This window comes from Elaeis guineensis, chromosome 6, assembly GCF_000442705.2.
Source record: "Elaeis guineensis isolate ETL-2024a chromosome 6, EG11, whole genome shotgun sequence".
NCBI lineage: Eukaryota > Viridiplantae > Streptophyta > Magnoliopsida > Arecales > Arecaceae > Elaeis > Elaeis guineensis.
Genome location: NC_025998.2, coordinates 28,152,111 through 28,175,402, shown reverse-complemented (window position 1 = coordinate 28,175,402; position 23,292 = coordinate 28,152,111). Strand labels below are relative to the sequence as shown.

At 44.3% G+C, this 23,292-nt stretch overlaps 1 long non-coding RNA gene across 5 annotated transcripts in view; it reads right to left on the bottom strand.

The window, feature by feature from the left end:
• Nucleotides 1–22,989, bottom strand: part of LOC140858552 (uncharacterized) — a 57,379-nt gene extending 34,390 nt beyond the window's left edge. The window contains exons 1-3 of one of the 5 annotated variants that reach the window (XR_012142107.1): nt 22,746–22,989; nt 22,574–22,657; nt 20,913–21,221 (exon numbers count right to left, since the gene is read on the bottom strand). This is a non-coding gene — a long non-coding RNA (uncharacterized lncRNA). The other 4 variants (XR_012142104.1, XR_012142106.1, XR_012142105.1 and 1 more) reach the window with 4 other exon arrangements.
• Between the last annotated feature and the right edge of the window lie 303 nt (nt 22,990–23,292).

Here is a 23,292-nt window from a genome sequence, read left to right as displayed (position 1 = left end):
TCAAATTTTCAAAATTTCAAATTTAAACTTTTAGATTACTGCTTAATCTATGCATGCAAATGTATATCATATTTTAGAACCTGCTCTGATACCATTTGAAGCGAATTTGAGTGCAAGGGTAAAACGATAATTTTAAAACTTTTTTAAAATTATAATTTTATAGCAAAAATTATTAATTAATCTAATTAATTAATATATATTAATCCTACATAAGGATCTAAATATGATATATATAGCATGCATTTAAATTTAAAATTTAAACTTCTACAGTAAATATTTTACTGTTATGTGTTCAGAACACATTACCTTCGTGCGGGTAGTCGATCACCGTAGTCTGATCATTGTCGGGATGGTCTGATCATTACAATGTAGCCACACAGTATATCTGACCTCTGCAGATTGTCCACACAAAACTTTCGATCTGATCGGCTCTTCACGAATACTAGTTCGTTGCAGAATCCTTTCGACGGCTGATGCTGATCGAACTCCTCCGATCAGTGTCTGTCGATTTCTCAGATGCTCTGGATCGTCAGCAGAGATAGTAGAGAGGTTGATGAAGCTCTCCCTAAAGTTTGGTGGACTCACGATACTCGTAGCTCACCTTCTCACTTCCCGAATCCTAGGCAGAAACCCTAGGGTACTCTCAAAAAACCCTGCGCCTACTTTCTCTTTCTTTTTTCTTCTTTTCTTTTCTTTTCTCATGCAGAGGGTCTATCTAACGCCCCCTTTTTCTCTGAGATCAGATTAGCGCACGCCTCACTTTCTCATTTCTTTTAAAACAATGCAAAATGTGTCTTTACAGTGTTTTTACAGCGTGAGAGGATAAAGCTAGGTGGTTGCTCACTTAAATTCAAATCGAATTTGAATTCAAATGCCAACCAACCAATCTTTATCCACTCTTGACTTGAGAAGAGAGGGGCGTGGGCTTCTTTGTGCGTGGAGAGTTTTCACGAGAAACTTTTTCTCGTGTAGAATAAGTAGCGCACAAAAGAAAGGGGTGGTGCATGGATTAGTTGCCCATTCAAATTCAAACTTCCTTTGAATTTGAATGACCAACCAATCTCTCTTTATCCACTCAGATGGCGCACACAGGTGGGGTGTGGGAAGGCTTCTGCGTGGGAGAAAATTCACGAGAACTCATTTCTCATGAATTCAAATGGGTGCAGGATGAGGTGAGGTGGCACAGGGAGATGAGTGAAGGTGGTTTCAAATCTAATTGAACCAACCTTATTAAAATAGGTTAGGCACAATTAGACTAAATTAAACCTAACATAATTAGGCTTAAGTAAGCTCAACAAAATCCTAATCAAATCAGGAATTGACTAAGCCCAACCCTTGATCAGATCAGGGACCAAACCACCTTGGCAATTAGTTCAACTCTTAACCTAATCGGGTCAAATCCAACTGAATCCAATTCAATTGGACTTGATCCAAAAATAATTACTCAATCAAATTGAGTTAATTAGCGATCAAATCACTAATTAAACCTCTCATAAATACTGAGTCCAAATCGGATGGACAATCGGACATCAAAATCTATCGATATGAAACCTTGATCGAAGAGTCCCAAACCAGTGGGACTCTTGACCCCGTACCCAAAATGTGTGGAACTCGTGATCAGAGAATCCTGATTCTCAATCACAGAGTCTCCGAGCAATAGGACTCTTAGTCGAAGAGTCTCAGTCCAGTGAGACTCTTCACCAGCCATCAGATCAGATAGGAACTTCTAATGTGTGTGACCCCGCAGGTTCAAACCTAAGCCGGTAGTACAGGAACCAATTCCTATACTAATCGAAGTGACCATCTAACAATGGTATCCGATGTTCGGATAGGTCGAATAGTCACAATCGCAACATTCAAAACCTACACGAATATGGTTACTGTATAATTCATCCCTTTTGACCCCTGTGTATAGGACGACTCAGGGTTAAACTGTCAACCCTGATCAGATCATCCGAATCGTACTCAACTCAAACAGTCCTGTGACTTCTCACTAGGACTATCCTGATCAAAGTTTTGCTAAATTGAAATACGACTGTACACAGCTCATGAACTGGAGTGGTCAATCCCATCTTGACACACGCACCGACAAGTCAAGTACTTGACTACACCCAGCAGCCTTCCATCACTGAATTAGAAATTCAAGTAGTCCAGTGCCTAAGTGCAGTGAGTTGCTTGCAAGTCACTGTGGCAGTCTCAGATCGGAGGGACAGTTATACCCATATCCCATCGGAGTAAATCTTGACAGCAGAAAAAGGTCCAGAGTCGGTCACGTTCAGTGCAGATGTACCTTTACATCTCACATGTATGCCATACCAGTGTCTCCACACTCCTTGGTTAAGAGGACAACCAACCCATACGGTACACAATGACCTATGCTTGATAAACATTGTTGTCCTTGGTAACAACGTATCATTTGGTCGCGAACAAGTTTAAGGACTAAACGACAAATCCTCCTTTATCGAGTCTAAATAGTCCTAAAGACTTCACCACAACACAGGAGTTCATTAGAAGATGAAATAATTTGTGATGAAAAATACCAAAATAACTTTTATTAATTTATAATTTATATACTAATACAAGAAAGAGCACAACCGTCAACAGGCTGACGATTGACTTTAGGACACTATTCCCAACAGGAGAAAATACAGTCTATGGCTAACAATAAAGTATAGGAGCTTGTTGAGCCGACTGAAAATTGTAAACCTATTGAGTGCAAGTGGATGTACAAGACTAAGAAAGATTCTAAAGGTAGAATTGAGCATTTCAAGATTAGATTCATTGCTAAAGGCTTTACTCAGAGAGAAGAAATTAATTATACTGAAACTTGCTCTCCAATATCCTCAAAGGATTCCTTTAGAATCATCATATCTTTGGTGTTCATTATGACTGGGAGCTCCATCAGATAGATGTTAAAACTACTTTCTTAAATGGTAATCTCAGTAAGGAAGTATATATAAAATAGCTTGAGGATTTTCAGAAAAGTGGGAGAGAGCATTTACTCTGCAGATTAAAAAAGTACATCTATGGCTTGAAACAAGCATCTTAATAATGGTACTTAAAATTTAATGAGGCAATAACCTCTTTTGGTTTTAAGAAAAATAAGTTTGATCAGTGCATCTATCTCAAAATCAGTGGAAACAAATTTACCTTTCTTATTTTATATGTTGATGACATCTTGCTTGCCACTAGTGATTTTGGTTTGCATAGTGAGACTAAACAAATACTATTTAGGACTTTTGATATGCAAGATCTTAGGGAGACAACCTTTGTCCTAGGTATTAAAATTCATAGGGATAGATCACATAATCTGTTGGGTTTGTCATAGAGGGCATATATTAACAGAATCCTTGAAAGATTTAATATGTAGAATTGTAAATCATGTGATGTGCCTGTTGCCAAGGGTAACAAGTTCAGTAAAAATCAATGCCCCAGAAATAATCTTAAGAAAGATCAGATGAAGAAGGTGCCTTATGTCAGTATTATAGAAAGTCTGATGTATGCTCAGTTTTGCATTAGACTTGATATTGCCTTTGTAGTGAGAGTTCTTGATAAGTATCTATCAAATCCAGACTTCTAATATTGGGTTGCTACAAAAAGAGCGATAAGATACTTATAGAAAGTCAAGAATTACATACTTGTGTATAGAAGATCTAATAATCTAGACTTAGTGGGGTATTCAAATTCAAATTTTCCTAGATGCCCTAATAATTTTAAATCAACTGTAGGATATACTTTTATGTTAGCTGGAGGTGCAGTATCCTAAAAAAGTGTTAAACAGATCCTGACTGCTTCTTCTACTATACAAACTGAATTTATTGCCTGCTATAGGGCTACTACTCAAACTATTTGGCTGTGAAACTTGTTGCAGGGCTTTGGGTTGTTTATTTTACCACCAGACCACTGACAATATATTATGATAATAGAGCTACCATATTCTTTATAAAAAATAATAAATCTTTCAGTGGATCTAAATATTTGGAGCTAAAATACCTGATAGTAAGAGACCTTATAAAAAAAGGGGACATAACCGTTGAGCATATAGATATAAAGTCCATCTTGGCTAATCCTCTGACCAAGACTTTGAGGCCTATATGCTTTACAAAGCTAATTGAAAATATAGGCATATTGAGTTCTTTTAATGTATTTGGTTGGTGGGAGTGGCTTTGTATTTATGTTTTATTGATGTTTTATTGTTATGATTCTTTTTCATCTCATACATCTATGATGAATACTAATATACATTATTGATATGATAAATTGATGGTACATTTGTATTAATTCTTTTAGTTATGTGTACATATTTATTTTAGTATACTTGTAGATATTTCTTTGTTATATACCTGTTATATGAAATTTGAGACTAGGCATTGAGTCTCAGATATATTATGCTATCTCGTCATTGACACCATGTTGATTATGTGAGACAGAATGGCTTGTTGTTGAAGCCATTAAAATTTTTCTTACTTATTTTATATCCAAGTATGTTGAAAAAAAATTGGAGGACCGACAATGAAAATAGCATGTGTTTGGATTATTTTTGGACATTATTTTCCTACTATACTACCATACCAAAACTCATGTCGATAATGTTAGTGATGTTTATAACTATGAATAAGTCTTGTATCAAATAAAAGATGCAATGACTCCCATGATTCAGCATGATTGACACTATTAGATCGAGTCAATTCTAATATACTGTCTATGAATCATATTTTTTTAAAAAATCATGATCACATACTGTGTTTTCTGTTATTCAGCTCGGGAGAGAGTTTTTTAAAATAAATATTTTTAAAATTTTAAAATCATAATTAATGTTGTCCAAGTGGAAGAATGTGAGAAATTTTTTAATTATGCGCTATCATTAATTATTTATTTTATTATTGACCTCTAAATTGATTATGATGATAACAAAAGTATTTGAGTATAATTGGTTATGTTACTAATATTATTTTTGAGGATATGTAGCTTTCAATTTTAAGTACTCACCAAGTTTCAAGTATTTTTCATCAATTAAATAAAATATCACCACTCAAACAATTTGTGAAGAAACTCTAGACTAGATACACATTAAAAGAAATGTTAATGAGGATTAAAATCAAGTTAAGAAGGCAAATCTAGCTTAGAAATGAAATTGAAGAAGAAAAGCTATCAAAGACCTCATGGCATGCTTGGCACGCAAGCTGAGTTGACCTAGTGGATATTTGATCCGACTTAGTCTCAGTGACAGAAAGCCAAATTTTTGAAAACAGGAGACTTAGTCAATCCAAATCAGGCTAGTCGACCAAGACAAGATCTTATCGACTCAGTCAGAAAATTAGTCAACTCAGTCTCAAAAGATAGTAGAAGATAGAGAGACTGATATTGAAAGCATTGTTCAGTTAGCCGATCAAGTCAGAATTGAGCTGACTCAGACAAAGAGTTAGTCGACTCAGAGGTTCAGTTAGCCAACTTAGTCTCAAAAAATAGATAAAACAAAAATATAAAATTTTTGAATCATGACTACTGAGCCGACCAAGTGGTAACTTAGCCAACCCAGAAATCAACTGAGCCGACCCAGACAGAGATTAAGCCGACCAAGTCGCAGAGAAGCAGCAAAACATAGAAAAATTATTTTTCAATCACTTAATACTTAGCTGACTAAAAGGATTGTAAGTCGACCCAGTGAAGGACTTAGTTGACTCAGAGAAAAGTTAGTCGACTAAGTTACTGTAATGATTAGTTTTTCAGATCTGCACTCTTTCACCCCCAACTTGCTCCCAATAGCTACATCTTCATTTTCAATGGCTAAGACATTAAATACTACCTCTCTAGATGCCTTAGAATGATGGGAATGCTTGAGGATATAAATGAAACACCTTGGAACATTAAAGATAACTTTTGAACACTTATAGAAGAGCATTCAAGTCAAGTTCACTTTATTCATTGTGGAAGCCATATTGTGAAGAGGAGTGATTCCAAGATATACTTCTATCTTTCTGATCATTCTCTAACTGAAGGAAGTCAGGCCACAAGCACTGAAGAGCTTCACCAATTTCCTTCAAGCATTCAAGAAGAAGAAATCAAGCCAACAAGCAATATTCAGAATTTCTTCTCCTGGGCTTCATTGAGTTTTTGTTTCTAAATTCATTTACTCTTGTATTAATTGTGATTATGAATTTTTATTTTCAAGTTTCGTAGGGTGAGAAACTTGGGTTAGTCCAAGCCTAGAGTTGGACGTTGTATTAGTTTGATTAGTAAACCAAAGATAAAATCAATCAGAGTTGATTGTTAGCTCGAAAAAATAATCATTGTATGGTTGTGATTGGTGAGCCTAGGTCAAAACTAACTGAGTTAGATTGTGAATTTGAAGACAATAATCGAACTATAATCGAGTTAGTGATTATAGTTGAATTCTCAAATGGTTTACTTGAGGAGTGAACGTAGGTACCGAGTTTGGCGTCGAACGACTATAAAAGCTTTGTGTTTATGATTTTGTGGCTTTTTCTATATTGTTCTTATTCATTACATGTGCTTTAATTAGTTTTATTAAGCACTTTGAAGTAAACTCAGTATACTTAAAGTTTAAATTTTTAAATACCCAATTCACCCCCCTCTTGAGTAGCTATCCTTGGGCAATATTTATTTTATTAAAAATAGATTGATTATATGATCCGGGTTAATGGACATATATGTAGGCCTAATATTGTTAGTAGTCCTTATATTTTGAGCTATGCGGGTCCTATGTTAGATGGTGTGGCTAGGATGGTACAGTGTAATTCTGAACCTGACTTAAGCCCATGTGGGAGGGCCTGTTAGGGTTAATTTTAAATGACTAGATCCTCTCTTCACTTTCAATAAATATCATGAGATTAGTTCTCAGACTTGTACCATTGAATAGCTATCTATTGAGAGAAAGCTGGGGAGAAAGATTTAGTTTTTAATGTTCATCTAAGCATTTGTGATTGATCAATTATTGAAAATCAATAGCGAACATAGGTACGCATCCTAAATCTTAAAATAATTTGGTGTTCTAAACTTTTATGGGATTTATGAATCTCTTATATGTGGAGATATATTCTTGAATTATAGTTTGTATTCTAATCTTCTACATGAGATCTATGGAAAAATCCCAACATAATGATCAGAGTTGTACAATGAAAGTATGGTAGATTGAGTTGATTAAAACTAATCGAAATTATTGGCAGTGGTTTGAAATGTGTTATAAGGAAGATTTTATTAATAAAGGGAAGATGATTATTAAATACTGTTAATTATTAATTATGATATGGCTATATTATTCTCTCTGATAGGGCTATGCTAAGAAAAACATTGGGCATCCCATATCTATGGTAGTTGATTGTTGATTAAACTTGATCTATTTGTCAAGTATCTAAATAAATCAAGTGTGATTTGCTCCCTCATGATCTCACCTCCAACGTAGGATTCATGATACATATTTTATCTTCTCGGATTTACTTTTATGATTCAATTTTAAAGTCATTTCCATAATAAGATAGACCATTGTTACCTAAAGCCTACCTACATAATTGTGATCACCTTCATAGTCATTTGATGATTTGACTCTAATCAAGGTGGATCGTTATCTTTTGTTGAATCGAAACTTCACTATAATATTGTTTGTATTGAATCCATTTCAAGCTCCATTCCAAATATAATTGATTTTAATAATTGATCTTACTGTAAGATTTTTGTATCTAAATTGATCCCAACTAGATCTTAAATAAATGTGCATTTGTATCAAGATGATGATCTCAATCTCGAAACCTTCATCACTTAATTAGTGCTAATCTTATTATTCTATTTCTTAATCTTAAATACCATAGAAAGCTTTAAATAATCAATCCAAATTTGGTCATCATATTGAGATAAGATCTTGGATTGTTTATTAGTTGATAGGCAAAATTCTAGAGTTGGCACAAAGGTGTCGAGTTGTGAAGTATTCCTAAGAATAGTCTATGCTTTAGTATAAAAATGCATATGAATATTGTGGTTGACCTGAGGGGTCGCATTAATTGCGAGCATTTGAGGAGATCTTATGAGCTCAGTTTTGATAGAATTGCCAAGTAGGGGCATGGATGTGCAAAAGAATTTTAGATTCTTTAACTTTGGAAGGCCTAGATTTCTCAAATTTTGTAGATAAAAATTTTTTTGAGGAAAAAATGTGAGAACTAGCCCAATTAGACTCATTCTGAATGAAAGTTGGTAGCCCCAACCGACTTCAACCCAAATATGCAAAAGAGAGAGAGAGAGACAGCAATCATATTTGAAATAAGGGATATATGATCCCCTGCTTGAATGCCTTCACCATAGGATAAGGCATGCAGCCACGGCCATTGTGGGACATCGTAGGCCAGTGGTCGTTTCAGACCCACTACACCTGATGAATGGCTGGCGTTATGCCAACCTTATCTCATCCAAAAATTTCTCTTTAAAACCCCTTCCAGAAATTAATCACCATTAAGCTTGGATCTTCCTCCCTCTCCCTTCCTTCCTCACCTCCAACAACTACCTAGCCACCATTGCTAACCACCGTGCCACCTAAACCCTTTTATTCTTCTCCTATGCTCTATTTTTACCCTTGATTCACCATCCATTTTGCCACCAGAATCCTTCACCACCGGCCATGACCCACAACCGCCACCACCTTCGATAAGCCCTCCTCCCTTTCTTTCCTTTTGGTTTTTGGTGTTGCTACCATGGCAACAAAGGACAGTGCCCCTTTTTTATCTTCTCTTGGCTCTCTTGTGCACAGCCGAACCACTACCTCTAGCCACCAGCACTCTAGCCGTGCCACCACCATTGGTTGCATCACCACCAAACCAACCTCTCCTTCTCCCCTTTACTCTCCCTTAGAAGGCTTCAATGAAATCCTTGGTTCGACAAAAGGAGGGGAGGAAGAAAAAGAAGAAGAAAAAAAAAATAAAAACAAAAGAGAGAGAGGGGGAAACATTGGCCCTTGATTAGACCTAAACCAAGTGGATCAAGCCCAATTAATCTAATTAGCCTAGATCTAGTATCTCTCTCCTTTCTATTTCAGTTGATTCATCCAGATTAAGTCTAAATTTTTAATTTTTCTTTAATTTATAGAATTAGATCTGACTAAGGCATTTTAATTTGATCAGTTGAAATACATAGATTTGGATAGTGAGAAAGTGTAATCATGACCAAATCCCTTGCCTATAGGTAACCATAAACTCCATTTTAAATATTTGTATTAGATAATTATTAGATCCAAGGATTGGTCAAAATGTCTGGATGTTAAACCAAATTCGATGGTATAGATTAGAACCTGGGATCCACTACTGCCTTTTGGAAGTCTAATAAGGTGTTCAAATTATTTTATGTTTTGGTTAATATTCTTGGTTGATGAAGTTTCATAAAATTCTAAGACAAAAATTTGTAAGTTACCTCTATACTCTTAATGCTATAATAGATTGTTTAAATTAAATATTTTATATACTCTACATAAAATACTTGTAAAATGTTGGATCGAATTTATATGATATACTTGGATATAAAATATTTTTATTAAATATGTTATGTGTCAGTTTCACTGCCCTTTAGTCTAATTATGATCATACAGATTTAGGATCTAGTCTTCTTTCAAAATTCCAATAGGGTGATCATTGGCGTATGTTGGCTAACAATGCATTATAGTCTGAAACTAGTTTTTCTTTTGGGTCTAGCCAAGTGAGATTGATCGCTGGCATATATTGATAGAAGCACATTTTTCTATATAATATCAAAGTTAGTTTTTCTTTCAAACCTCCAATAGGATGATCACTGACGCATGATCAATGAACGGCATATTGAAGTTAGGATCTAATCTCTTTCAAGGCTAGCCATAGGTCAATCATAGCCATAGTTAGGAAGACTATGATAGTGAGAGTGGATGGTCAACTCTTAGTTGTTTTGAAAATTTATTTGGCAAATGTATATTTTAGATTATATTGATAGATATGATATGTTTTATATCTACATTAGCATATTTTATAGAAAATCATACAATCTAAAAATTTATATTTTATATACAAAATATCTAATTAAATTGGATATATATTCTAGTAATTCACTAGGCTCGTAATGCTTATTATCTCTTTTCTATTTTTTTCAGATGCAGTAGAATAATTAGAATTTGGGATTAAGCTATGAGGAGCCAAGGATATTGTTGGTGCAAAAATCTGCCTGCATCGGAGAAGCTGGAGTCGAGGGAGTCACGGTCACCGTCGGGACCTGCAAAAAAAGTCTAAACCGGAGTTGGGGTTGCTCCGGCAAGACCCTCCAACGCTCAAATCAGTTCTCTGCCTCAACAAAAATGGAGTGCTCAAACAAAAAATTTAGCAGAGTTTTTAGATAGGAAATGAGAGCTTAAAGAATAACATATCTGGGATCCCCCTTTTATAGGCGGAGGGGGCAATAGACTGATAGTGATGTTTGTAACCGTCTGGCAGTGGGCTGCCCAGGGTCAGGAGGAGTTTGTTGCGAAGAGTAGTGGAGTGGAATCATGGCCATCACCGGGATGTGCCACGTGGAGTCTGTTGCGGAGAGTGGAGCGGCATCCATTGTCGCGACTTGCCAGAGGGTGGAGGAACCGCGTGGTATCCGTCACAGAAAATGGAGCAGAATCGTGGCCATTATTGTGGTCTGCCAGGGAGTGATGGAGCCGCGCAAAATCCGTCGTAGGAAGTGGAGTAGAGTCGTGGCCGTTACTGTGGCCTGCCGCGTGGAGCCCATTACGGGGAATGATGGAGCCGCACAGAATCCGTCGCAGGAGGTGGAGCAGAGTCGTGGATGTTACTGTGGCCTGTCAGGGAGTCTAGGCCTGTCGATCGAAGTTCGATTGAAGCGCCCGACGGAGAGAGGTGGTTATCCATCTGAAAGGAGCTCGGATGTTGCTGGCGGACCGTCCACCGTCGGGTGCCTTGAGCGTTAGTACTATAGGCGAGGGTCATTCGCTGTAGGAGCCCAGTCAGAGGCTTTCTGTAGACGAAGTCCGGCTCCCGTAAGAGTCCTGACGAAGTCTTCCTGCAATCGAAGTCGGGAACGAAGTCCGGCTCCCGTAGAAGTCCGGACGGAGTCTTCCTGCAATTGAAGTTGGGGTCGAAGTCCGGCTCCCATAGGAGTCCGGATGAAGTCTTCCTGCAGTTGAAGTCGGGGACGAAGTCCGGCTCCCGTAAGAGTCCGGGCAAAGTCTACCTGCAATTGAAGTCGGGGGCGAAGTCCGACTCCCGTAGGAGTCCGGACGAAGTCTTCCTGTAGTTGAAGTCGGGGACGAAGTCCAGCTCCCGTAGGAGTCCGGGCAAAGTCTACCTGCAATTGAAGTCGGGAGTGAAGTCCGGCTCTCGTAGGAGCCCGGACGAAGTCCTCCTGCAGCCAGAGTCGGAGATGAGGTCCGGTTCCCGTAGGAGTCCGGACGAAATCTACCTGTAATTAAAGTCGGGGGTGAAGTCCGGCTCCCGTAGGAGTCCGGACGGAGTCCTCCTGCAGCCGGAGTCGGGGATGAGGTCCGGCTCCCGTAGGAGTCCGGGTGAAGTCTACCTGCAATTAAAGTTGGGGTGAAGTCCGGCTCCCGTAGGAGTCCGGACGGAGTCCTCCTGCAGCCGGAGTCGGGGATGAAGTCCGGCTCCCGTAGGAGTCCGAACGAGGTCTAGAAGGTGGTCGATCATCGTGAAAACTTGGGTGGAGTCCGTCCATCGTGGAGAATCTGGTCGACGCTGGTGGGGGCTTATCCGTCGGCAAAACTTGAGAGTGTTGCAGAGGCTCGACCGCTAGAGAGGTTCGGAGAGATGTCGCCGAAGGTCGGAAGTCGGTAGAATCCCCGGAGGGTCATTCCTGTCACGAACTTCGGCTGAGGGGTATTTTATACCCAACACCAGTCTCCCTACTTCCAAGTTCGAGTTTCGAACGAAGGAAGTACAGAAAAATCTTCACAGCCGAAGTTGTCCCCTTGAATCCTGTGCACGATCACCCTCAGATATTCCGGCATTCAATGCGCGCGTGCTGGAGTCTTTTCAAATCGAGGCGATCCGAAAGGACCTTTCGAAATTTTCGCTGGTGAGTTAGCCCAGATACGGTGCAGTAATGGCCCTGTCAGCTGTCAACCGCTTTTAGCCGCCTGCGGTGGTGAGTGGGACACGTGGCGAGCGTGGGTCGGCCTGGGGAGATCTGCGATCATTATAGCGCCGGATCCCAGGGTCTATTTAAACCCGCCTTTCCACCTTCAGGAGTCTCATTCTACCTGAGAGCTCTGTCGGTGTCTGCCTTCTCTCCGAGAGCCCTGACCCTCTTTGGCATCCACCTTGGCCCTAAGCGTTCTTCGAGTCATCCTTGTCCTCGCCCCTCTACATCCTTCGGAGTGATCTAGGTTAGTCCCGAAACTTTCGTTTCTCCTCTTGCCATTTAGGTGCCCTTTCTCTTCCGTTTTTCTTCTGCCGCATTTCTCTGGTTTGATCCTCCGCAAACCTTTCGCCTCTTGTCCCACCTGATTTCTTTGGGATTTTTAGGGTCTTTGTTTGAAATGTCTTCTGACACCTCCGCCTCTAGTGATTCCGGGAGTTCGTCCGCCTCAGCCCCCCAGAACCCCCACACTGTAGACGAACCCACATCTAGGACTGGGCCTCGTCCGATTTTTGCGCCGGATGCCATTCCTTGTTCTCTGACTCCAGATGAACTTCTACTGATAAAGGTTCAGTATGGAGTTCCTCTGGAGTATGATCTGGAGCTTCCTGATCCCTCCGACCGGGCCAGCACCCCCCCACCTGGTCGTTTCTGCCTGTATCAGGAGGCCTTTCGTGCCGGACTCCGACTTTCGCTTCCGCCCTTTGTCGTCGCCCTTTTTCATTTTTTAGATATTTTCTTAGCTTCAGTTGCGCCGAATTCCTTTAGGTTTTTGATAGGGTTCCTCTCCCTTTGCCACATAGTCAAAGTTCAGCCATCTCTTTCTTTGTTTAGGCATTTTTACACCTTCAAGCGTCACCCCTCGGCAAAAGACTGGTGGTATTTCTCCCCCCAGTTTGGCAAGAAGGGGTTGCTGAAAGGTGCTCCCTCTTCAATCCATAACTGAAAGAGGAAGTACCTCTTCGTCCATTGTCCGACCTTGAGGCTGGGATTGCCCCCTTGGGGCTCCCTAAGGACTCTATCCGCCGGGCTCCTAGCCTGGGGGAGGACGACCTTCAGGCCGTCCGGAGGCTTCTTGGTTATTCGGCTCCTTCCCTTCCCAACCTTCTGAAGGAGCAGGTTTTGTTCAACATCGGCTTGAGTCCCCTGGATCCTGCGAGTATCTCATCTTTCCTTTCCTTTTCTTTTCTCCTGCTCTTCTTCTTTTTTTTTTTTGCGTGCCACTTCTTCCTTTTTCACCCCATCACTGATCTCTTTTTTTTTTTTTTTTAGGAATGGATGCCGAAGCAGCACGGATGCTCGCCAGGGGTCTCAAGGCCCACAAAAGAAAAGGCGTCACAACCTCCGAATCGACAAAGAAAACCAGAACGGAGGAGACGAGCTCAGCCACGCCTGTCCAGGTGGCCCCCGAGGTCGACGTTCCTTCGGACGCCGAACCTCCGACTCCCCGGGCATCTTCAAGGAGTCCCCCCGCTGAGGTTCCCGCTTCGGGGGTTCGCTTCGAGGAGGTGCCAGGGGTTGAGAGGGGAGGAGAAGGAAGTCGGTGGCCCGCATGGTGAGTAGCCGCCGAGCCGCCATCGAAGAGTCCCTTGGTTTCGAAGGAGAGCCGGGGGAGAATCCCTTTAATGACAGGGACCTGATAAAGCGACTGATCGATGGCTGCATCCTGTCCGAAGTCGTCCAGAGGATTGATCGCGCCAATCCCGAACAACGGGTTTGGGACTCCCTAGGGTCCTTTCTCGAGGTAAATAGATTCACTTCCCTCCTTTCCCTCGCCCCTTCGTTCTGACCTCCTAGCCGCCCCTGCAGGTCGGACATCAGCTCCTTGCCAATATCGAGGCGACGAACCGGGCGAGGAGGGACGCCATCCGGGCGGAGGAGAGTCGCCGGGCCGAAGCTGCTCGCCTCAAAGAGAAGGCAGCCGAGGTAGTCACCCTCCAAGAGGCCCTAGAGAAAGAAAAGCAGGCCCTGGAGAGAGAGAAGCAGACCTCAGAGGAGACGGTGAGGAAGGCAGAGGCCGAGGTTGCGAATTTGACGGAGCAGATCCCAGTCCTGGTCTCGGAGGCCAGGGTTCTAGCGGTGGAGGAGTTCAAGACCTCTGCTGAGATGAGGGACCTGAACGTCAAGTTCGGCTAAGAAGCATTCATCAAAGGATTCGAGCTCTGCCAGGAGAAGGTGGTCAAAAAATTTTTCGAGCTCGACCTTAGCTTTTTGGGCGAGGCATCTGAAGATGAAGCCGGTCCCTCTTCCACTGCTACTGCCACCACAGCCCCCCTTCCGGGGACACCGAGGTCCCCGACTCCTACCTCAGAGGTCTGAGACCTCTAACTTTGTATTTTTCTTTTATTGCAATTTTTCTGTTCCCTCTTGTCTTTAAGAAGCATTCAATCAATAAAATTGGGTTTCTCCTTTTGGAGGGCTTCTCCACTCTGCTCCCCCCCTTTTTTTTTTGCTTTATGCAATGAGATGCGCCTTGACGCTTTTGTCTCCCAATGACAGTGTCCTGCCGAAGCGCTTCCCCTGCCACAGGAGATTCTGCTGAAGTCTATTATCCAACGTCTGAAGAAGAAAGTTCATCATTTAACAAAAAGGTCGAAGGAGATGGATGGCGAGCTTCGCAAGTTGAGGGAGAGCCACTCTGAAGCCATCGCGGAGGCCACCCGCTTTCGGAACCTCCACGTTAAGGGGATCATGGAGTATAGCTGGAGGAAAGCGAACTTTGAGAAGGAGCTCGAGGAATACAAGAAGCGCGCCAGCGACCGATCTTGGGCTCAAGCTACCAAGATAAGTTCTCTCAGGGTGGAGCTGTCGGCTGCACAGGAGAGGATTAGCCAGTTGGAAGGAAGTTCGTCCCGGCTTCTGACTCGGGCCGACTGCGACCGGGAATGGTCGAAGAAGTTTTCCGACCTTTAGCAACAGCTCCATGATGCTGAGGCGAGCTATGACGCGTACCGGGCCGGTTGGTGCAGGCAGGTGGACGAATACAGGGGAAGCTCAGGATGGCGACCGACGAGGTTGCCCGCCTTCAAAGACAGCTAGCCGAAGGGGCTCAGTTTGCTCCCGTTCGGGATTCCGACAAACTCCAATCCCTGAGAAGAACCGTAGAGGAACTATCTGTCGCCCTTGGGGAGGGAAAGGCCGAACTGCAGCAATTGAAGATCCAGCTGGTATATGAGCAGTGGACAGTCAAGGATGCAGAGGCGGAATCTGAGGTCCTGAGAAAAAGGTACCGAGAGGCGGAGAACGAAAGCCAGCGGCTTCATCGGAGATATACGAAAATGCTAATGAGAGAGAAGGAATTGGAAGAAGAAGTCGAGAGCTTAAGGCACTCCCTGATGAGGGTCGAAGTCGAAAGTTCGAAGTCGGAGGAAGCCGGCCCCCCTTAAAGCTCTTTTTGCCCTTCGTCCCTCTAAGTGTCTCCTTTTGCCACTTGTCTGTTTGTTGTCGCCGTTGTTGTTGTCGTTATTGTTTTTGTTGTTCTTTTTTTTTTCGATCTTCCAGGCTCTGTAACGCACATTTTGCTAATGAAATGAAAAGGTCTTTGTTACCTTACCCGTACGTCGTGTTGGATTGTCGTGCGTCGGACTCCTTTCATTTTCATTCCGGACGATGTCAATATTGTTCGAAGGTTCCTTGTTCATCTTTGCATTAGGTCGTCATTACCGAGTTTCTTGTGCTTTTGATGGGTTCGACGTCGACGCCACTTGGAGGTTCATAGTCATCGCCGTGTCGATTTGCCTTTTGTTCGTGACCATAGATCTTACTTTCTCTTCCTTCCTCTTCATAGAGACGAGGTCCTTTGTGCTTTTAGTGTAGTTCGGCCTCCATTTTTTGTTGGCGTATGGGGTCGCGGTAGTGTAGAGGGGTCGCCGAGAAGGTTTTCTTTTTTCTTGTCGGATCTCGAATGGCCGGACCTTAGTCGGTGTCGCGACGAGGTTCTTCCCCTATTTCTGATGTGATCGGTTTCAGCTCATGTTAGGATGAGGTTCTCCTTCTGTTCCTAACGAGGCTGTGGGGGCATATATGGACGCTGTACGACCTCTCCCCCCATCCGATCTACAAACAACCGGGCCTTCGATCTTGCTCATGTTAGGACGAGGTTCTCCTCCTGTCCCTAACATGGCTGTGGGGGCGCATATGGGCGCTGTATGGCCTCTCCCCCCATCCGATCTACAAATAACCGGACCTTCGACCTTGCTCATGTTAGGGCGAGATTCTCCTCCTGTCCCTAACATGGCTGTGGGGGCGCATATGGGCGCTATATGGCCTCTCCCCCCATCCGATCTACAAATAATCGAACCTTCGACCTTGCTCATGTTAGGACGAGGTTCTCCTCCTGTCCCTAACATAGCTGTGGGGGCGCATATGGGTGCTGTATGGCCTCTCCCCCCATCCGGTCTACAAATAGCCGGGCCTTCGACCTTGCTCATGTTAGGGCGAGGTTCTCCTCCTATCCCTAACATGGCTGTAGGGGCGCATATGGATGCTGTATGGCCTCTCCCCCCATCCAGTCTACAAATAATCGGGCCTTCGACATTGCCCACATTGGGGTTTATTTTTATTGTCCGACGGGGTCGTCCCCTGTCGTTACAAGTCCATACCAAAAAGAAAAAGATGTGCAGATCTGAAAGAAATCTTGATTTAAAGTAGGATCGTTCGTTGTACATTTACAAATTTTCAAATCCCAGGGTTGTGGAAGGTCTGCTTCCCGTCAAGGTCCTCCAGAGACGGAGTTGATGATCCCAATTGAAAGTCGATCTCCGAGCTGCTCTTCCCTCCTTGGCGGCTCAGGCTGCGGCAGGGCCCTTGGCCGATCTTCTCTACCCTCAGGCCGGCGTCGAATGAACCTATCGAGTCGACCTCGTTGGATGAGCTCCTCGATTTCATCTCGGAGCTGGATGCATTCCTCCGTGTCATGGCCGTGGTCACGATGGTAGAGGCAGAACTTATTAGGATTGCACTTTTCGGAGTGCGTGCGCATCCTCTCTGGCCTTGAGAGCTGCTCTCTGACCTCCATCAGCACCTGGGTTTTCGATGCGTTGAGGGGGGCATAGCTGCGAAATCGTCTTGGGGGAGAGCCCCGCCGAGCTCGGTGCTCCGGGCTTCTCTGCCTGCGTGCTCGGGGAGGAGACTGGACGTGCTTGTATCCAGGAGGAGTTCGGGAACATGGCCGAGCTTCTCTCGGCCCTTTCTCGATTGCGGGCTTACTCGGGTCTCCCGCCTGCCGTTCTCTCACGGTCTCCTCATCCTTCATTTTGAAGGCTTCTTCTGCTCGGGCGTACCCTTCAGCCCGAGCCAATAGATCAGCAAAATCTCTGAGATACTTCTTTTCCAGGGAGAACAAAAGGTCATTCTTCTGAAGGCCACCTTTTAGAGCGGCCATCACTACCGATTGGTCCAAGTTTCGGACCTCTAACGCGGCGACATTAAAACGGTTGATGTAGGTCCGAATGGACTCCCCCTCCCTCTGCTTGATGTTGATGAAGGACTCCGAACCCTTCCGGGGATGCCGGTTGCTAACAAAATGAGCCACAAACTGATGGCTCATCTGATCAAAAGAAAAGATGGTACCCGGCTTCAGCGCCGAGTACCAGTTTCTCGTCGCTCCCTTCATGGTGGATGGGAAAGCTCGACATAGAATGACGTCGGAAGCACCATGAAGCAGCATCATTGTTCGGAAGGCCTCCAGGTGGTCAACTGGGTCCGAAGTCCCGTCGTAGCTTTCAAATTAAGGGAGCTTGAAGTTTGGCGGGATCGGTTCCTGCATGATCATTTGAGAAAAGGGAGGGTCAGTACAAATGTCCTCACCATAAGCGGGGGGAGCGTGGCGGAGTTCTTCGATCCACCGGTTCATCTCCTGGAGCCTCCGGTCCAGGAAATCCTCTCGACTACGGGTCTCGAGGGTTTTCTGACAGAATGGGGGTAGAGATCTTTCAGGGGTGGAATCGTGATCCGACTGAGGACTCTCCACCCTCGGATTCGTCTTTCCGGGAAAGACGGGGCGGCTGGCCCAAGTGGCCCGTCCCACCGCCAGATTTTGGTGTTCTGGTGACGCTTTCTCCAGTCGCACTGATGCCTGCGGCTGCTGCTGTTTTTGTATGGCCTGCACAGCTTCAGTGAGGCCTCTGACCTGCTGCACCAGTAGGTCGAATTGCTCCGCGCCAACCGTCGTTGCCGGAGGAGGAGGAGGAGGTTGGGAAACTAGGGGTGAGGTCGGAGCCTGAGATCTGACCGTGGAGACCGTGGATCGCCGTGTGGATGCTCTGCGGGGAGGCATCGGGCGAAGATCTAGTGGGGGAAAGGAGGAGAGGACGTCGAAAAAGATGACCGGAGGCGGTCCCGTTGAGCGCTCCTTTAAGAACAAAGATACTGCGAAGACACAGATCCTTCCTCTAGCACCAATCCTGTTGGTGCAAAAATCTGCCTGTGTCGGAGAAGCTGGAGTCAAGGGAGTCACGGTCGCCGCCGGGACCTGCAAAAGAAGTCTAAACCGGAGTTGAGGTTGCTCCGACAAGACCCTCCGATGCTCAAGTCAGTTCTCTGCCTCAACAAGAATGGAGTACTCGAACGAAAAATTTAGTAGAGTTTTTAGATAAAAAATGAGAGCTTAGAGAATAACGTATCTGGGGTCTCCCTTTTATAGGCGGAGGGGGCAACAGACTGATAGCGATGTTTGTAACCGTCTGGCAGTGGGCTGTCCAGGGTCAGGAAGAGTTTGTTGCGAAGAGTAGTGGAGTGGAATCGTGGCCATCACCGGGACATGCCATGTGGAGTCTGTTGCGGGGAGTGGAGCAGCGTCCGTTGTCGCGACTTGCCAGAGGGTGGAGGAACCGCGCGGTATCCGTCGCAGGAAGTGAAGCAGAATCGTGGCCATTATTGTGGTCTGCCAGGGAGTGATGGAGCCACGCAGAATCCGTCGCAGGAAGTGGAGCAGAGTCGTGGCCGTTACTGCGGCCTGCCGTGTGGAGCCCATTACGGGGAATGATGGAGCCACGCAGAATCCGTCGCAGGAGGTGGAGCAGAGTAGTGGATGTTACTGTGGCCTGTCAGGGAGTCTAGGCCTGTCGACCGAAGTTTGGTTGAAGTGCCCGACGGAGAGAGGTGGTTATCCATCTGAAAGGAGCTCGGATGTTGCTGGCGGACCGTCTACCGTCGGGTGCCTTAAGCGTTAGTACTATAGGCGAGGGCCATTCGCTGTAGGAGCCCAGTCAAAGGCTTTCTGTAGACGAAGTCCGGCTCCCGTAAGAGTCCTGACGAAGTCTTCCTGCAGTCGAAGTCAAGGACGAAGTCTGGCTCCCATAGGAGTCCGGACGGAGTCTTCCTGCAATTGAAGTTGGGGTCGAAGTCCGGCTCCCGTAGGAGTTCGGACGAAGTCTTCTTGCAGTTGAAGTCGGGGATGAAGTCCGGCTCCCGTAAGAGTCCGAGCGAAATCTACCTGCAATTGAAGTCGGGGGCGAAGTCCGGCTCCCGTAGGAGTCCGGACGAAGTCTTCCTGTAGTTGAAGTCGGGGACGAAGTCCGGCTCCCGTAGGAGTTCGGGCGAAGTTTACTTGCAATTGAAGTCGGGGGCGAAGTCCGGCTCCCGTAGGAGCCCGGACGAAGTCCTCCTGCAGCCAGAGTCGGGGATGAGGTCCGGCTCCCGTAGGAGTCCAGGCGAAGTCTACCTGCAATTAAAGTCGGGGGCGAAGTCCGGCTCCCGTAGGAGTCCGGACGGAGTCCTCCTGCAGCCGGAGTCGGGGATGAGGTCCGGCTCCCGTAGGAGTCCGGGCGAAGTCTACCTGCAATTAAAGTCGGGGGCGAAGTCCGGCTCCCGTAGGAGTCCGGACGGAATCCTCCTGCAGCCGGAGTCGGGGATGAAGTCCAGCTCCCGTAGGAGTCCGGACGAGGTCTAGAAGGTGGTCGATCATCGTGGAAACTTGGGTGGAGTCCGTCCATCGCGGAGAATCCGATCGATGCTGGTGAGGGCTTATCCGTCGGCAAAACTTGGGAGTGTTGTGGAGGCTCGTCCGCCAGAGAGGTTCGGAGAGATGTCACCGAAGGTCGGAAGTCGGTAGAATCCCCGGAGGGTCATTCCTGTCACGAACTTCGGCTGGGGGGTATTTTATACCCAACAGATATATAATAAATTAAATTAGTTTTCCTTTAATAAATTGTTTAGATAGTTATATGTAAAATTTTAAGGGTATAGACTCTTTTGGAATAATTATGTCAAGTCGATTATTGCTTATCTACCCTTACTTAAGTTTAGAATGATGTAATTATGTATGAATGAAAAGACAAGTCTTGTATGTCTTATGGGATCAAACCCTAAGAATGTGCAACCGTCTATCATGCCTCCAGCTTGTACCATAGGATCAAGACGTGATAGTATTTGAGGGACTAAAACTGGCTGCAACAGTTGGACACTTGGGTTATTAATTTAGAGATAAGAAACATCGGCCAAGAAAAACCATAATGACTCAATATCCTCCCATATATCAACACATTATTTGAAGCAATGTAAAGATAAACACAACAATAGTGTATTACCCATGTAGAAGTAATAGAAAAAGCAGATTAAGAGCAACTGAGTTGGAAAATGTTACTGTAACTTCAGTAGACTTGTAAATGCTGTAATTCTTGTGATGAATCAGAGAAAATAAATACAGAAAGGTAAACTAGTTACAGGCAATAGATAAGGAGCATCCACAAAAAGAACGCACGTAACCATCTCCCACAGTCGCATAAAGTAGTGAAGGTAGATAATCCACAATTGCATAAAACAGTTGCATAAAACAGTTTGAAATCAGTATGTATGTCTACATATTTTATTACCATATCAATCAGTTTGTTTTATTACCATATCAACTTTTGCAAAGATCAACCGGAGGTTTCCAATACTAGAAAGAATAAAATCTTCAATTGGTTGGTTTTCCAAAACAAGATCCTAACCACGAGCAATCTAAGAAAAAAAATATTCAAGTCCACATCCCACGTTCTTTCTGCAATTCAGAGGAAAAAACAAGCGATCACCTCTTCCTCGCATGCCCGTATTCAAAACAAATCTGGCAACCAATAATCCTAGCACTTGGCATATCACAAATACTGATATCAGTCGAACATCTATGGACAATATAGAGGAAGAATATACCAAGTCAAATAGCAAAGCGATCTTAGGACTATATAGTGTCTGTAGCAAATACTTAATTTAGGCTACTGAAATTCTGCATAACTGAGATGGAAACTTGGAATGCTATAAATCTGGGAAAGTAGAGACAAGCAATAAAACAAGTCTTACAGGAGATTAAAAACAGAATCTCATCATAGGAAACTACAGTTGAATGCAGCAATAGGGGATTAACACAGACACATCCAATTCCATAGAGCTCTTAGAAGCCTTTTGTCCATCTATCCATAGTTGGAAGACTATAGGGTCATCCGGCCTAACGTAAAGAGAGAGTTTTCACACCACCAGCACACCAAGGTATCTTTCTCAATGGCGTGTGTTGTGGGATGGGCATTGGGGGCATCGAGCCCGAAAGTTCCATACCGGATACAATCAAGAGAGCCTACTGCTTATTAGTGCGAGTTCTCCTTCTCCCACGTAAGGCACCTTTTGCGGAGCAAAACCGTGAGAGGCGGGGTGCTAACCGGGTCAAAGGTCTGGACCCCGCTCCAAAGTGGACAATACCTCACGATTGAGTGGAGGAGATGGTTCCGTACTATGGGCAGTAGATCTCCAACATTGGCGCCGTCTGTGGAAACCCGTCCCCTACCTGCAGCAGTACACTCCTTTGCTGGGGGGCTGTTGTGGGATGGGCATCAGGGACATCAAGCCCGAAAATCCCATACCGGATACAATCAAGAAAGCCTACTGCTTATTAGTGCGAGTTCCCCCTCTCCCACGTGAGGCATCTTTTGCGGGGCAAAACCGTGAGGGGCGGGGTGCTAACTGGGTCAAAGGCCTGGGCTCCGCTCCAAAATGGACAATACCTCATGATTGGGTGGAGAAGATGATTCCGTACTAAGGACAGTAGATCTCCAACAGCGTGCTTTAATTGAAAGCGCATAACCATAAAATAGCCACATGTTGGTTTGAGGTACCACTGTAAACATAACTCCATAATCGACATCAAGAAAGTCAGAATTATCTTATAACGACAAAACCGCAGGCAAGTCTACTTGAGACACAAAACAACCACCCAGAAAGATAGCAAAGCTACCACCGCTATGTGAGTCAAGCTTTTCTTCGAACAGTGAGAAAGCATGTTGGACGACCAAAATGTTTCAATCCTAACGACCAAAATCATATCTTGGACGAGAATTTTATATCAGATCACAAGAAATAGCAGGAAAAAAAAAATCCATGACTGATCAAACGGTTTGGGTTTCACTACTCCAGATCGAAACAAATTAAACCACCAGACCTAAAAGAAAGTCCAACCAGATTCAATTCGGGTACCAGAGAAACCAACCTTGTCTCCGGCGAGGTAAAGGGTGAGCAACTTGACAGCCTGGAGGGCAATGGAGGCCAAGGAATCAATCTCGCTGATCACAAGCTGCAGAGGAATGGCAGATCCCGGGAATCAGAGAAGAATAGAGGAAGCAAGAGATCAAAGATCTGGAGGAAAGAGAGGGATAGGTGACCTGGTAGGAGCCGAGGGCGATGTGGGAGCGATAGATGAGGGAGTCGCGCTCGACGGCACCGCCGAGGGAGAGGTTAGGGATTTCGCTCTTGTTGATGACGTCCTGGTACGCCCCCAAATAGAAGCTATTGCAGAGGCTGAAGAGGCACACTTGGGCGGTAGAGGCCGGAGCCCCATCGGTCGGCGATGCTTGCCGGCCAGGCAGGCAGAGAGCCGAAGGGAGGGGGAGGGGCGAGTCGGATTAGTCAGAAAGTAGAAAAGCAAATTTTAGGGAGCAAAAAATTTTTGCTTTCCACATAAATTAATTATTTTAATTATTTTAATTTTAATTTTTTATTTTTCATGATGTTATCAAATATTATTTTTTATTTTTTATTTTTAAAAAAAAAAATTTATGGCTAATCAAAGGCATCCTAAATATTTTCCTTGTTCGCAGACTCTGCTGGGCTTGCTTAACTAATTTTGAACTAGACGTCGGCAAGGGATCCATGCATGCAATGCGCATGAACGATAGCATGATTGGTGCATGGGTGTGATTGCTACCCAAT